The sequence below is a fragment of the Procambarus clarkii genome, chromosome 62 (assembly GCF_040958095.1).
Source record: "Procambarus clarkii isolate CNS0578487 chromosome 62, FALCON_Pclarkii_2.0, whole genome shotgun sequence".
Lineage (NCBI taxonomy): Eukaryota > Metazoa > Arthropoda > Malacostraca > Decapoda > Cambaridae > Procambarus > Procambarus clarkii.
In genome coordinates this window covers 12,566,512-12,581,802 of record NC_091211.1, presented here as the reverse complement: position 1 = coordinate 12,581,802, position 15,291 = coordinate 12,566,512, and the positions used below count along the sequence as shown (strand labels likewise).

General features: G+C 36.0%; 1 long non-coding RNA gene across 1 annotated transcript; it reads left to right on the top strand.

Moving 5' to 3' along the window:
• The first annotated feature begins 4,079 nt into the window (after positions 1 to 4,079).
• LOC138354210 (uncharacterized) lies at positions 4,080 to 5,603 on the top strand. Its single transcript, XR_011223469.1, has 3 exons — positions 4,080 to 4,840; positions 4,982 to 5,110; positions 5,491 to 5,603. It is a non-coding gene; the product is annotated as an uncharacterized lncRNA (long non-coding RNA).
• The last annotated feature ends 9,688 nt before the right edge of the window (positions 5,604 to 15,291 follow it).

Genomic DNA, 15,291 nt, shown 5'->3' with positions numbered 1-15,291 from the left:
TTTTCCCCGTATGTTCACTATGTTCTTTGTCATGTTTTCATGTACATCATATGTTCTCTGTATAACTTTTATACTCAATATTCATGTTCTCAATGTTCTTAGCTTGTTCTTCACATGTTCAGTGTTCATTCTTTGTATTCCCTATGTTCCTTATCATGTCTTCATATTCTCTAAGTTCATATTCCCTGCATGTTCACTCTATTCATCAACTTTTTTCTTACATGTTTCTGTGTGTTCACCGTATGTTCACTGTGTTCATTCCCCTACTTCAAGACATCAATGTTGTTCTCTACATCATAAAAGTTATTCCCCGTGCTATCAAAGTTTTTCTTCGTTCATTAAAGTTATTCTCAGAGTCATCAAAAGGAATCTCTAATTCACCTTAGTTCATCAATGTTGATCTCTAAGACACCTTCGTTCATCAAAGAAACTCTCCTTCTTCCATCATGTTATTCTTTAAGACATCTTCAGTCATAAAATTTCTATCCAAAATGTAACTCGTTCAGCTTTTCATACCAAACCTGCACTTCTGTTAAAATATATTTTCTTAGTCACTTTACCCTAAAACTGTTCTCTGAACTACACTGCTCAAACCTACGTAACCTATCCTCTCCACCCAATGTTACTTAGTTAACGTAACGTTCCTAAACCTAACTTTACCTATCCTAACATAACTTACCTTACCTTACCTATCTTACCTAACTTACCTAACCTAACCTAACTTATCCTGCTTAACCTAACTTACCTACATTACCTAACTTAACCTGCTTAACCTAACTTACATAACTTAACCTAACCTAACCTGCATAACCTAACTTTACCTATCCTAACTTAACTTACCTTACCTTACCTATCTTACCAAACTTACCTAACTTAACCTGCATAACCTAACCTGCTTAACGTAACTTATCTTACCTTACCTAACTTAACCTAACCTAACCTGCTTAACCTAACTTACCTTACCTTACCTATCTTACCTAACTTACCTAACTTAACCTATCTTATCCTGCTTAACCTAACTTACCTACCTTACCTAACTTAACCTAACCTAACTTACCTACCCTACCTAATTTAACCTGCTTAACCTAACTTACCTTACCTAACTTAACCTGCTTAACCTAACTTACCTACATTACCTAACTTAACCTGCTTAACCTAACTTTACCTATCCTAACTTAACTTACCTTACCTTACCTATCTTACCTAACTTAACCTGCTTAACCTAACTTACCTTACCTTACCTAACTTAACCTAACCTAACCTGCTTAACCTAACTTACCTTACCTTACCTATCTTACCTAACTTAACCTATCTTATCCTGCTTAACCTAACTTACCTACCTTACCTAACATAACCTAACCTAACTTACCTACCCTACCTAATTTAACCTGCTTAACCTAACTTACCTTACCTATCTTACCTAACTTATCCTGCTTAACTTAACTTACCTACCTTGCCTAACTTAACCTAACCTAACTTACCTACCCTACCTAACTTAACCTGCTTAACCTAACTTACCTTACCTTACCTAACTTAACCTAACTTATCCTACTTAACCTACCTTACCTAACTTAACCTGCTTAACCTAACTTACGTAACTTATCTTACCTATCCTAACCTAACCTAACTTGCTTTACCTAACCTAATCTTACATTCCCAAACTGATGTATCCTAACTTATCTAGTCCAACCAGACATGATCTAACTTACATAATTATTCCTGCTTGTCTTTTGTGTTTCGTCAATCATTGTCTCAATTCATTTACTCATTTCAAGGGTAAATTTCTCAAATGGACATTTTGCATTTCAAGTGTTTTTTGTTTAAGATTGGGTGTTTAACCATTTCAAAGGATTTTTGTTATATATGGGAATTTACTCGTTTCAAGGGCTAATTTCTCAAATGGTCATTTTTGCAGATCAAGGGTTATTTGTTAAAGTTCATCAAGTTGCTCATAAGTTGTATTTATTATGTTTGTTATCATTTACTCTTAATCCCTAACCCCTTAACCTAACCTCTTGTAATCTTAGTGTATTTAGTAGGTTCTATCATATGTTCTTGTTCCCCAACCCCTTAACCTAACCTCTTGTAATCTTAGTGTATTTAGTAGGTTCTATCATGTGTTCTTATTCCCCAACCCCTTAACCTAACCTCTTGTAATCTTAGTGTATTTAGTAAGTTCTATCATATGTTCTTGTTCCCCAACCCTTTAACCTAACCTTTCAGATGTAGTTTATTGTGTTTTTGACGTATTTGTTGAATATATTATCCTTTTCATAACCTTTCAGATGTAGCTTTGTTTCTCCTTTGTATATTTTTATCCAAACCCACCATCCCACTTAACCTTCTTTCCTTCTTTTACTTTGTTTTCACATATAAGTTCATTCTTTATCTTAGTAATAATAAAATTACAATAGTAAAGAATCAGATCTACTAAGACTTGAAATTGAGAAAAAACCAGAGAGCAAGGGAGTGAGAGCATGAAAAGAGGAGAAAAGTGTAAGAGAGAGGGGGAGGAAGAGCATGGGAGCACTAAGACTTGAATTTGAGAAAAACTAAGTGAATGAGAGTGAGGGTGAGAGAATGGGAGCATTAAGACTTGAATTTGAGAAACAAGAGAGCATTTGAGCAAATGAGTGAGAGAGAGGGGGAGGAAGAGAGAATAAGGGAGAGATAGAAAAGGGGGGTTAGAAGGAGTAGGAGAAACAAAGTAAAAGAAGGAAAGAAGGTTAAGTGGGATGGTGGGTTTGGGTAAAAATATACAAAGGAGAAACAAAACTACATCTGAAAGGTTATGAAAAGGATAATATATTCAACAACTACGTCAAAAACACAATAGGCTACATCTGAAAGGTTAGGTTCTCTTCCTCCACGCTCTACGCATCAGCGACCCTCAGTTTCTTGATTCTGAAATTGCCTTTATCTACAAATCATTCTCTCGCCTTGGTTATCCTTTGCATTTCATCAACTGTGCCTACTCTCAAGCTAAACGAAATTTCTTTCATCCTAAACCTGCTTCCAACACTAGTAGCACTGTACTATGCCTTCCCTTCATATCTGAACTCAAAACTTTTACCAATACCTTTTGTCCTCTTGACATTAAACTCGCCTTTCGACAAACTAACACACTTCGTAGTAATCTAGTTCACACTGCTCCTCCTGCTTCTAATGCTACTGGTGTCTACTCTATTTCCTGTTCATCTTGTCCTCTCCAATACTTTGGCGAAACTGACCGTACACTGAATGACAGACTTAAAGAACACAAGAGAAGTGTTAAGTCTGCAGACACTAACAATGCTCTCTTCTGCCATGTGAGGGATTCTAATCATCCCATTGATTGGTCTTCCTCCAAAATAATCTTTCCTGCCTCTACTCTACACAGACGCCGTCTTGTAGAATCGGCTCTTATACACAATGTACCCAACATGAACTTGAGTCCTGGCTTTGTTGCTGTGGACTCTTCCCTTTCACAGTATATACTCAAATGCTCTAATCTTTCTAACAAACGTGACTTAACATAAGCTTACCCCTTCCATTTATCTTTCTTTTTCTCTTTCCTTTTCTTTCTCTCTTCTCCCTTTTTCTGTGCATTGTCGTCTCCTACGCTCCCTTGCTATCCTCTTCTTATTCCTATTACCATCTCCTTCGGTAGTTATAATAGGAGCTGCCTCGTATGGGCCAATAGGCCTTCTGCAGTTCTCATTATTACTACTATCCCCTACACCTTACTTTCCTCCTCAGCTCTCTCTTGCCTATTTATTGCCTGTCCCTACCTGTCCTCATCACAATCGACTTGAGAATGGTCCAGGACGGACCGAAACGTCGTCGTCCCTTCAACTTCTAGTGTGTGGTCTGGTCAACTTAGGTTAAAGGGTTGGGGAACAAGAACATATGATAGTACCTACTAAATACGCTAAGATTACAAGAGGTTAGGTTAAGGGGTTGGGGAACAAGAACATATGATAGAACCTACTAAATACGCTAAGATTACAAGAGGTTAGGTTAAAGGGTTGGGGAATAAGAACATATGATAGAACCTACTAAATACACTAAGATTACAAGAGGTTAGGTTAAGAGGGCGTTATCATTGTTTGGCCGAAAAAATTCGGCCAAACACGAAAAATTTATAAAAATACTACAACGTTCTGGCAACACCGTGGTGCAAACCGTTTAATGTTATGATAATAAATAACGTAATTACAGCAAATTTTCCAGCCGCAATTGCCCGAAATCTGGTCCTCGCGGCTCGGGTGCGCCGTAGGGTGATGCGTCATACGTTGTAAGCGTCTAGTATTTCGCAATAGAGTGGAGAATATCTTGTTATGCATATACAAATTATAAACACACTCGCTGGCAACTGTCTTCTGTGAGAGGGAGGGGCTATAATCCGATTTACTGGCTTAGTCACCCTCTCAGTGTCTGTGCCGGCGGTCGCATGCCTGACGCGCTCGCACAGATCGTATTTTCTTGCATATACTGCACAATGGATATAGTATCGGACAAGAAGAAAGCTCTAAAGGCAAGAGCTCTACGCGTTAGCCAAGTAAAGAAGGAGCGTAAAGCCACACTGAGGCAAAACAAGAGTTCCCTTGAGTGAAGAGAGAGGGCAGCCTCCCGCCCCCACAACACACTACCTCGCCTCACACCCAGGCACCCACACCTCCTGTGGCACCTGCCACACCTCTGTGGCACCTGCCACACCTCCTGCTGCACATGCCACACCACCTGCGGCACCTGCCACACCACCTGCGGCACCTGCCACTCAAGATCTTAGACCTGCAACTCAAGACGTTCTCCCTCTTGATGTTGCAAGATGTTGCATATTTCAGACCAATTATATTAGGTTAGTATGTATTATGTTTTATATCTTGATACTATATCATAAATAATTGTAAATATAAAGCTGCTGTCTTTTTTTTAATTTTTTTTATTTTTTTTTTTAATTTTTTTTTTTTAATAATTTTTTTTTTTTTTTTTTTATCAGGCAATCTTCATGGAACTTACACACCTTACTGAAGGAATGCCAATCTACAAGGGTGGTAATTTTGATTGAAATTGGTAGTTCATCAACCTCAGCCAAAGGTGGCTGAACTTTGACCTTCATTTTTTACAGGTAACTAATTTGCAACTATATGGTTGAATAACTTTTTTATTTATTATTCAATTTACATGGAACTTGCACATTATATGTAGAGTCTGTGCCTCTAAAAACTCAAGTTATATATTTCCCCTAAGATCATTTATTGATTTTATATATATTTATAAACATCATTTTGTTGCATAATTTTTTGGGTGAACTTTGAAAATTTGTATTATTGCACTAAATAGGTTTGGGATAATAATGCCACTAGACAACCTTTATTATATAGTATTGTGATAGCTGAGTATCATAGAAATAATATCAGTTGATATTTGTATTTGTTATATCAACTTTAAAACATGTAAAAAAATGGTTAAAAAAAGTTTTTTTTTTTTTTCTCCCTCTCTATTTAGGCTGCGATGCTGAAACTTGGACCACTTGCAGCCCTCTTCACGTGTAACACGTCAATAAATTTTCATTGCACTAGAACAACTTTTATGAACCCTAACTATCGCCCCCTTAAGGGGTTGGGGATTAAGAATAAATGATAACAAACATAATAAATACAACTTATGAGCAACTTGATGAACTTTAACAAATAACCCTTGATCCAAATAACAAATATAACAAATAACCCTTGAAAAGTGACCATTTGAGAAATTAGCCCTTGAAACGAGTAAATTCCCATATATAACAAAAATCCTTTGAAATGGTTAAACACCCAATCTTAAACAAATAACACTTGAAATGCAAAATGTCCATTTGAGAAATTAACCCTTGAAATGAGTAAATGAATTGAGACAATGATTGACGAAACACAAAAGACAAGCAGGAATAATTATGTAAGTTAGATCATGTCTGGTTGGACTAGATAAGTTAGGATACATCAGTTTGGGAATGTAAGATTAGGTTAGGTAAAGCAAGTTAGGTTAGGTTAGGATAGGTAAGATAAGTTACGTAAGTTAGGTTAAGCAGGTTAAGTTAGGTAAGGTAGGTTAAGCAGGATAAGTTAGGTAGGGTAGGTAAGTTAGGTTAGGTTAAGTTAGGCAAGGTAGGTAAGTTAGGTTAAGCAGGATAAGTTAGGTTAAGTTAGGTAAGATAGGCAAGGTAAGTTAAGTTAGGATAGGTAAAGTTAGGTTAAGCAGGTTAAGTTAGGTAATGTAGGTAAGTTAGGTTAAGCAGGTTAAGTTAGGTAAGTTAGGTAAGGTAAGTTAGGTTAAGCAGGTTAAATTAGGTAGGGTAGGTAAGTTAGGTTAGGTTAAGTTAGGTAAGGTAGGTAAGTTAGGTTAAGCAGGATAAGATAGGTTAAGTTAGGTAAGTTAGGTAAGATAGGTAAGGTAAGGTAAGTTAGGTTAAGCAGGTTAGGTTAGGTTAAGTTAGGTAAGGTAAGATAAGTTAAGTTAAGCAGGTTAGGTTATGCAGGTTAAGTTAGGTAAGTTTGGTAAGATAGGTAAGGTAAGGTAAGTTAAGTTAGGATAGGTAAAGTTAGGTTATGCAGGTTAGGTTAGGTTAAGTTATGTAAGTTAGGTTAAGCAGGTTAAGTTAGGTAATGTAGGTAAGTTAGGTTAAGCAGGATAAGTTAGGTTAGGTTAGGTAAGTTAGGTAAGATAGGTAAGGTAAGGTAAGTTATGTTAGGATAGGTAAAGTTAGGTTTATTAACGTTACGTTAACTAAGTAACATTGGGTGGAGAGGATAGGTTACGTAGGTTTGAGCAGTGTAGTTCAGAGAACAGTTTTAGGGTAAAGTGACTAAGAAAATATATTTTAACAGAAGTGCAGGTTTGGTATGAAAAGCTGAACTAGTTACATTTTGGATAGAAATTTTATGACTGAAGATGTCTTAAAGAATAACATGATGGAAGAAGGAGAGTTTCTTTGATGAACGAAGGTGTCTTAGAGATCAACATTGATGAACTAAGGTGAATTAGAGATCACTTTTGATGACTCTGAGAATAACTTTAATGAACGAAGAAAAACTTTGATAGCTTGGGGAATCTTGAGGTTATCTTGAGATGATTTCGGGGCTTTTTAGTGTCCCCGCGGCCCGGTCCTCGACCAGGCCTCCACCCCCAGGAAGCAGCCCGTGACAGCTGACTAACACCCAGGTACCTATTTTACTGCTAGGTAACAGGGGCATAGGGTGAAAGAAACTCTGCCCAATGTTTCTCGCCAGCGCCTGGGATCGAACCCAGGACCACAGGATCACAAGTCCAGCGTGCTGTCCGCTCGGCCGACCGGCTCCCTTTTAACTTTTATAACTTTTAACGGAATAACTTTTATGTTTTAGAGAACAACATTGATGTCTTAGAGAACAACTTTGATGTCTTAGAGAACAACTTAGATGAGCAAGATTAACTTTAGATGTCTCTGAAAATAACTTTTATAACATAGAAATTAACTTTAATGAACAAAAGTGAGTTAGAGAATACCTTTTGATGACTCCAAGAATAAATAAATAAATAAATAAATATGTTTATTCAGGTAAGGTACATACATACAAGTGATGTTACATTAATGGATTGATATATAGATAGAGCTAGTACATACAATGCCTAAAGCCACTATTACGCAATGCGTTTCGGGCAAGAAAAACATTAATATCTAGAACTTAATACTAATTGAGCATAAAGAATAAAAAGTGTTGAAAACAAATACAAATAAAGATAAAAAAAAGGGGGAACATGACTGAAAAAGCAGCACAAATACAATAGGTTGACAGTGTTGATTAAAAAAAAAAAAAAATAATAAAAATAAAATAACAGACATGGGTTGACAATAAAGGAGTGAGGTGGGTTACAGGGAATTTATTAGGTAGTGTTTAGTTTTTATCTTAAACTGGTTGAGAGAGGTACAGTCTTTAACATGGTTGGGAAGGTCATTCCACATTCTGGGTCCCTTGATTTGTAGAGCATTTCTAGTTTGATTAAGTCGTACTCTAGGAATATCAAAACTGTATTTATTCCTGGTGTGGTGCTCATGGGTTCTGTTACAACCTTCAATGAAGCTTTTGAGGTCAGGATTGGCATTACAGTTCAGCGTTTTATATATGTATAATACACAAGAGAGAATGTGCAGTGACTTAATATCTAACATATTCAGAGATTTGAGTAAGGGTACCGAGTGATGTCTGGGGCCAGAGTTGGATATTGTCCTAATAGCAGCTTTGTGTTGGGTAATAAGAGGACGTAAATGATTTTGGGTAGTAGAACCCCAAGCACAAATACCATAGTTGAGGTATGGATAGATGAGGGAGTAATAGAGAGTAACCAGGGCAGGGCGGGGTACATAATATCTGATCTTGGAAAGAATGCCAACAGTTTTTGAAACTTTTTTTGATATATTTAGAATGTGACCCTGGAAATTCAGCTTGTGGTCGATGAGAACGCCAAGGAATTTGCCATCTAATTTGTTACAAATTTGGGTATTGTTTATTTTGAGATTTATCTGATTAGAGGATTTATTGCCAAACAGAATATAAAACGTTTTGTCAATGTTAAGGGTGAGTTTGTTGGCAGTTAGCCAAAGATGGACTTTCTCTAGCTCAGTATTTACTGTGGCATTTAGAGCAAGGGGGTCAGGACTGGAGTAAATGAAGGTTGTGTCGTCAGCAAATAGAATTGGTTTGAGGTGTTGGGAGGCATTTGGAAGGTCATTAATGTAGATGAGAAAGAGGAGAGGGCCAAGTATGCTGCCCTGAGGAACACCAATGTTGATGGGTAGGGTGGGAGAAATTGTATTATTCACAGAAACATACTGGAGCCTGTCAGTAAGATAAGATTTGAGGTATTGCAGGGAGTGTCCTCTGACTCCATAATGATGTAATTTAAGAAGAAGGTTTTGATGGTTGACAGTGTCAAAAGCCTTACGCAGGTCCACAAATAACCCAACAGGAAACTCCTTTTTATCAAGAGCTGCGTGAATTAAGTTAATCATACTAATAAGTGCATCGTTAGTGCTTTTTTTGGGTCTGAAGCCATATTGACAAGAGCTAAGTATATTGTGTTTGGCTAGAAAAGAGTAAAGCTGCTTGTAGATTAGCTTTTCGAATATTTTTGACAAGTTAGGCAGGATTGATATAGGTCTGTAGTTGTTAACATCAGTGAGATCACCACATTTGTAGACAGGGGTTACTCTTGCTTTTTTTAGAATGTCAGGAAAGGTTTGGAGTTCAAGTGACTTGTTGAAGAGCAATGCAATAGCAGGGGCTAGAGATCTGGAGGCTTTTTTGTAAATTAAAGTTGGTATCTCCTCGAGGGCACTAGACTTGGTTTTAAGGGAAAGGATTATTTCATTGACATCAGTGGAACTAGTAGGCTTTAGGTACAGAGACTGTGGATAGTTACCTGTAAGATAGTCCTTAACATCAGTACAGGAAGATGGAATATCATTTGCAAGGGATGACCCAATGGAAGAGAAGAACCTATTGAACTCAATAGCAGAATCAGAGGCTGAAAGCTGACCAACGTTATTGGAAAGGAGTGTTGGTTTGTTATTTAAAATCTTCTTTGATCCCAATATTTGTGAAATTGTGCTCCAAGTTTTTTTAATGTTGCTCTTTATTTGGGTAAATTTATCTTCATAGTATTTAGTTTTGGCTCTTCTAATTATTTTAGATAGCAATAACGAGTAATTCTTTGAGAATTCTTTGGAGACTGTTCCTAGCCTATACTTCTTCTCAAGGTCGTGTTTTTTGTTAATGGATTTAAGTATTCCCTTTGTAAGCCAAGGATTGTTAAGTCTTTTGCTTGTGACTTGTTTTGTAAGCATAGGACAGTGGGTGTTATAAAGGCTAAGAGTTGTTTGTAGAAAAGATTTCACTGCTAGGTTGATGTCCCCTATGTTACCTAACTCGGACTCCCAGTTGACATTATCAGCAGCAGTTATAAAATTGTTTATAGCAGTTTCATTGTGCAGCCTAAAGCTTAACTCCCTTGTCTCTAGAGGTGGTTTGCTAATGTTAGTTAAGAGAAATGTGGGGTAATGGTCTGTAGTGCTATCAGTGATTATACCTGAAGTAAGCGGAGAGGTTATGTTGGTCCAGATGTGATCTAGAGTCGTAGCAGTACTATCAGTGATTCTAGTTGGTCTAGTGATTAAGGGTATGAGGAAGCAGGAATTCATACAGTTGAGGAAGCTAACAGCAGTAGGGTGTTCAGGCTCGCAGAGGTCAATATTAAAGTCCCCTGCGATAATTAGATGGTTTTTGTTCAATCTGTTATCTAGTATTAGATTTCTAAGGTTTGAGTTGAATTCAGACACATCAGTGTTAGGAATTCTATAGACTGCACCCACAGACAGGACAGACTCGGCACCCTTGACTCTGAAACTGGCGAAGATATACTCCCCACAGCAGTCTCTAGTTCTAATTATTTTTAAGCATGTTAGTTCTTGGTGGTAGTAAAGAGCAGTACCACCACCTCTCTGCATTTGACGACAGTTGTGAATTGCCGAGTAGTTAGGCATGTTAAAGAGTTGAGTATTATCCTCTTTCAACCACGTTTCAGTAAGTATAATAAAAGAGAATTTGTTGTCAATAGTTTCAATCAAGGCACTAACATCATCGAAGTGTTTACCTAGGGATCTAACGTTCAAGTTGATTACAGAGATATTGAGATTATCTGTTAATACATTGTTTACATCATGTGCTGTAAAATATCTGCAATTTTGATCATTGAAGTGATTGTTGTCATAGATAGTGGATAAGAGGTTTAGTTCTGGGTCTATACTTGTCTGCATAAAAAGGCTGATTGCAGGAAAACAAGGTAAGAATGGCAAATTACAAAATAGAAAACAAAGAAAAAAGTAGATTAAAAATTCTAAAGTAAAATAAACTTAATGGTAATTTTAAGTAAAAAGAAAAAAAAAACTTAATGGGAACTAGGAATGTAAAAAATTAACTAGAATAATTAATAACAATAGATGACCAAAAAAGTAAAAAAAAACAATTATGAAATCTATAAGATAATAAGCTTGCTTACTATACTATTATAAGTACACTATAATTGAATACTAAAGTTACACTAAAACAAACTGAGGTAGTTTAAATAGAGATACACTCAGGAACACTGGATAATGAAGTTAATACCAGAGGACACAGGCAAAGCCAGTGTAATATGGAACATGGGAGTAAAAAGAAAAAAAAGACAATAATAAAGATGACAATATTATTTTTTTTTTTTTTTTTTTTTTTTTTTAACTAAAGTTAAAACCTTTTGAAGGGAAAGGCAGAGCTAGAGTACACAAAGGTAGTTATATAAGATTATAATCTGAATTCAGGCTATACAGCAGCTATCCCACAGTCACTGAGGAAAGAATTAAGGTGAGCTTCTGTGGTTATTGAATAGGTTTTTCCAGTGTCAGTCCTCCTAGCTATAATTTTACCATCTCGCACAAAACAGTGTTTAATTGTAGGGGAATTTTTGCAGAAGCCACGCAGTTTAAAAAAGAGATTTTGCCTGCACCTGGTCAGACATTCATTCACATAAACAGTGGATTTACTAGCAACTGCAGATGAGATAAGATCAGTCTTGCGGGAGCAGCTATCTAATTTTAAACGAATACGCCTATTATTAGTACCAGATGATTTGGTACCCACTACCCACTGATTTGGTATCAATAACTTTGATGAACAAAGATGTTTTGGAAAGTTTCTCTGAAGAACGAAGGTGACTCTGAGAATAACTTTTGTTAGCTCTTAGAATAACTTTGATGACTTTGAGAATGTCTTTGAGAACATGAGTAGTATTTTGTTAGCTCAGAGAATAACTTTTTGATGACATAGAGAATAACTTTTTATGTCTTAGAGAAGAACATTGATGGCTTAGAGAGAATAACTTTGATGAATGGAAAGTTACTTAGAGAATAACATTTCATGACTGAGAATAACTTTTGATAGCTCAGAATAACTTTTGTGGACATGAGAATATCTTTGGATAACTCTGAGAATAACTTTGATGTCTTTGAAACAACTTTGATGTACGAGAGTGAGTTAGAGATTACCTTTGTTAACTCTGAGATTAACTTTGATGAACGAGAAAATACTTTTTGATGACATCGAGAATAATTTTGATAGCTCTGAGAATAACTTTTATGCCTCTGAGATTAACTTTAATGAAGGAAGATGTCTTAGAAAGTTTCTCTGATGAACGAAAGGTTACTTAGAGAATAACATTTGATGACTGAGATTAACTTTTTGATGACTCTGAGAATAACTTTGAGGATGCGAGTAAATTTTTTGAGTGTTTGAGAGTGTCTTTTTGATATCTCGAAGAGTGCCCTTGAAGTCTTAAAGGATGTTTTTGATGTCTCAAAGGATGTCTTTAAATGCAACTTTGATGTCTTTGAGTAAGTCCTTGATGTCTCGAAGAGTGTCTTTGACTATATTTCTTACTTAACGACATATAATTTTAGTTAGGAACAATGATGAATATGAATATTTTAGCGAAGTGAAAGGTTACTTTAGTTAAGAACAGTGCTGGAAAGAGGCTACACATGACTATTTCAGATGAGAGAAGTGATATTTCAGTTAAGAAATGACAGGGAAACATGATGAAGTAACTATTTTTTAGTTGACTGATGAATACTTTCAGTTAAGGAAAAAGACAAAATATGATGAGGGAGACTATTTTTGTGCTCCCCAAAGTATAATGTCAGTTAAGAACAGCGACGAAAGATATCTTTGGTTATTTTTACTTACTTGACGAAAACATAATGGCTGTTACGAAATGATGAACAAGACTATTTTCAATTAATTGACGATGGATAAAGTTAGTTATGAACAGTATTGGAAACGTTTCCTTTGACTATTTTTGCTAAGAGAAAGGTTATTTTAGTTAAGAACAGTGATGGTAAGATTCCTTTGACGATTTTTAGCTAAGAGAAAGGTTGTTTTAGTTAAGAACGGTGTTGAATGAGAATAATCCTGACTATTTTGGTTGATTGGATAATAAGTTTAGTTGAGAAATGAGGAAAGTGACTATGTTTTAGTTGATTGGCGAAAGATTTTTAGTTAAGAAGTTACAAGAAAGGTTTGTCTTTGTAAATTTGGAACTGAATAAAGTGTAGATTTGTTTAAGAACAGGGTTGGTAGAACTATTAAGTTGACTACGAGAATTACTTTGACATAGTTTTGCAAATAAAAACTGGGTGACTAAAATTGTTGAGGGAACTGTATTGCAGTAAAATATTATTTGACAAAGAACTAGTTAGTGAATGGAAGAAACAAATTGGTTTAAAGAAACAAAGAACATAAAAAATTGAGGTTAAGTAGGGGAATGAACACAGTGAACATACGGTGAACACACAGAAACATGTAAGAAAAAAGTTGATGAATAGAGTGAACATGCAGGGAATATGAACTTAGAGAATATGAAGACATGATAAGGAACATAGGGAATACAAAGAATGAACACTGAACATGTGAAGAACAAGCTAAGAACATTGAGAACATGAATATTGAGTATAAAAGTTATACAGAGAACATATGATGTACATGAAAACATGACAAAGAACATAGTGAACATACGGGTAAAATGGTAGAAAAAATTTGAACTGCGCATGCTGTGAACATTTGTAGAACATGGAGTGAACATAGAAAACATGGAAAAAATGTGAAGAACACAGCTGAATATAGAGAAAATATTCAAATACAGTATGATTATTGAAGGATGAGAAGGGGATGAGAAGGTAAGAGAGGGAAAGGGTAAGGTGATTACTCTGATAAAGAGATAGGCTGGAGAAAGACTTGATCGGATATAATTATGTTCGATAATCTAAGACAGAGGAAATGGAGCTTGGCTAATGCCCTGGTTAATTTTACTACGTTAGAAATAAGGTGATCTTAAATCTCAGGTGATTTAGTTGGAAAATAAAGAACTTGTACAAAATGAACTAAGCTGGGGGACAAGAGTTGAAACTTGATAACTGAACTGGCTTTTATTTACAATGTCTGAAAATGTAGTTGGGTGTTTAAATCTCAGGGGGATTTGGACTGATAGTAATGAATTTACAGGAGTGAACTTGGACAGAGGACAAGAGCTAGAGTTTTATAATTGTTTACATCATATTTACTATGTCTGAAATACAGAGGGTAAAAATTTCAGGGAAATTGATGGGTTATTTACAAAAATACGAGAGAGAATTAAGGTGGGGACGAAAGCTGGAGCTCGTTAACTGTTTTTTGATCTTATTTACGGTGTCTGAAATACAGAGGGTAAAAATTTCAGGGGAATTGATAGGATATTAACAGACTTGTGGGGGACGAGAGCTGGAGCTCAGTAACTGACTTGATCTTATTTACTAACTTTGAAGTATGTCTGCTTTAAATTTCGGGAAAATTGGTCTGTTACTAACGATCTTGTACAAATGAACTAAGCTGGGGGACAAGAGCTAGAGTTTGATAATTGTTTGGGTCCTATTTACTATGTCTGAAATACAGAGGGTATAAATTTCAGGGAATTTGATAGGATATTACCGAAGACACGAGAGGGAAGTAAGGTGGGGGATGAGAGCTGGAGCTCAGTAACTGACTTGATCCTATTTACTGTGACTGAAATACAGCGGGTAGAAATTTCGGGGAATTTGAATAGGTATTACCGAAGATACGAGAGAGAACTAAGGTGGGGACGAGAGCTAGAGTTCGGTAAATGTGTTATCTTTACTTACACAGTAAGAAGTATGGCTGTTTTAAAATTTCATGAAAAATAATGGGTTAATAACGAAGATGTGCGAGGGAACTAAGGTGGAGGACAAGAGCTGGAGCTCGGTAACTAAATTACTGTATTGAACTACATTTGAAATATGATTATTTTTTAAATTTTAGAGGGATTGGACTGTTAGTAATCATTATATGTTGAACTGTTAGTATTCAATATACAACAGAGGACTAAGGCGGGGGGAACATGAGCTGGAGCTCGATAACAAAATTATTCTATTTTAATACGTTTGAAATAGCTGTGTTTTACATCTCGAAGAAAATGATTGGATACTAAAGAAGATGTATTAGTAAACCCAAGGCGGGAACGTGAGCTAGACCCTGACTTTGTTTATATATGTAAAACTGACTAGTTTAATGAAAAGGAACTATGAATGAACAATATGAAGGAGAGAGAGAGAGGGTGGAGGGATGGTCTAGATATTACGGAGAAGATAAGATTATGATTAAAGAGGTGACCTGCATGCGGCGTATGGCTGATGGTCTAAAGTAAACACAGGTG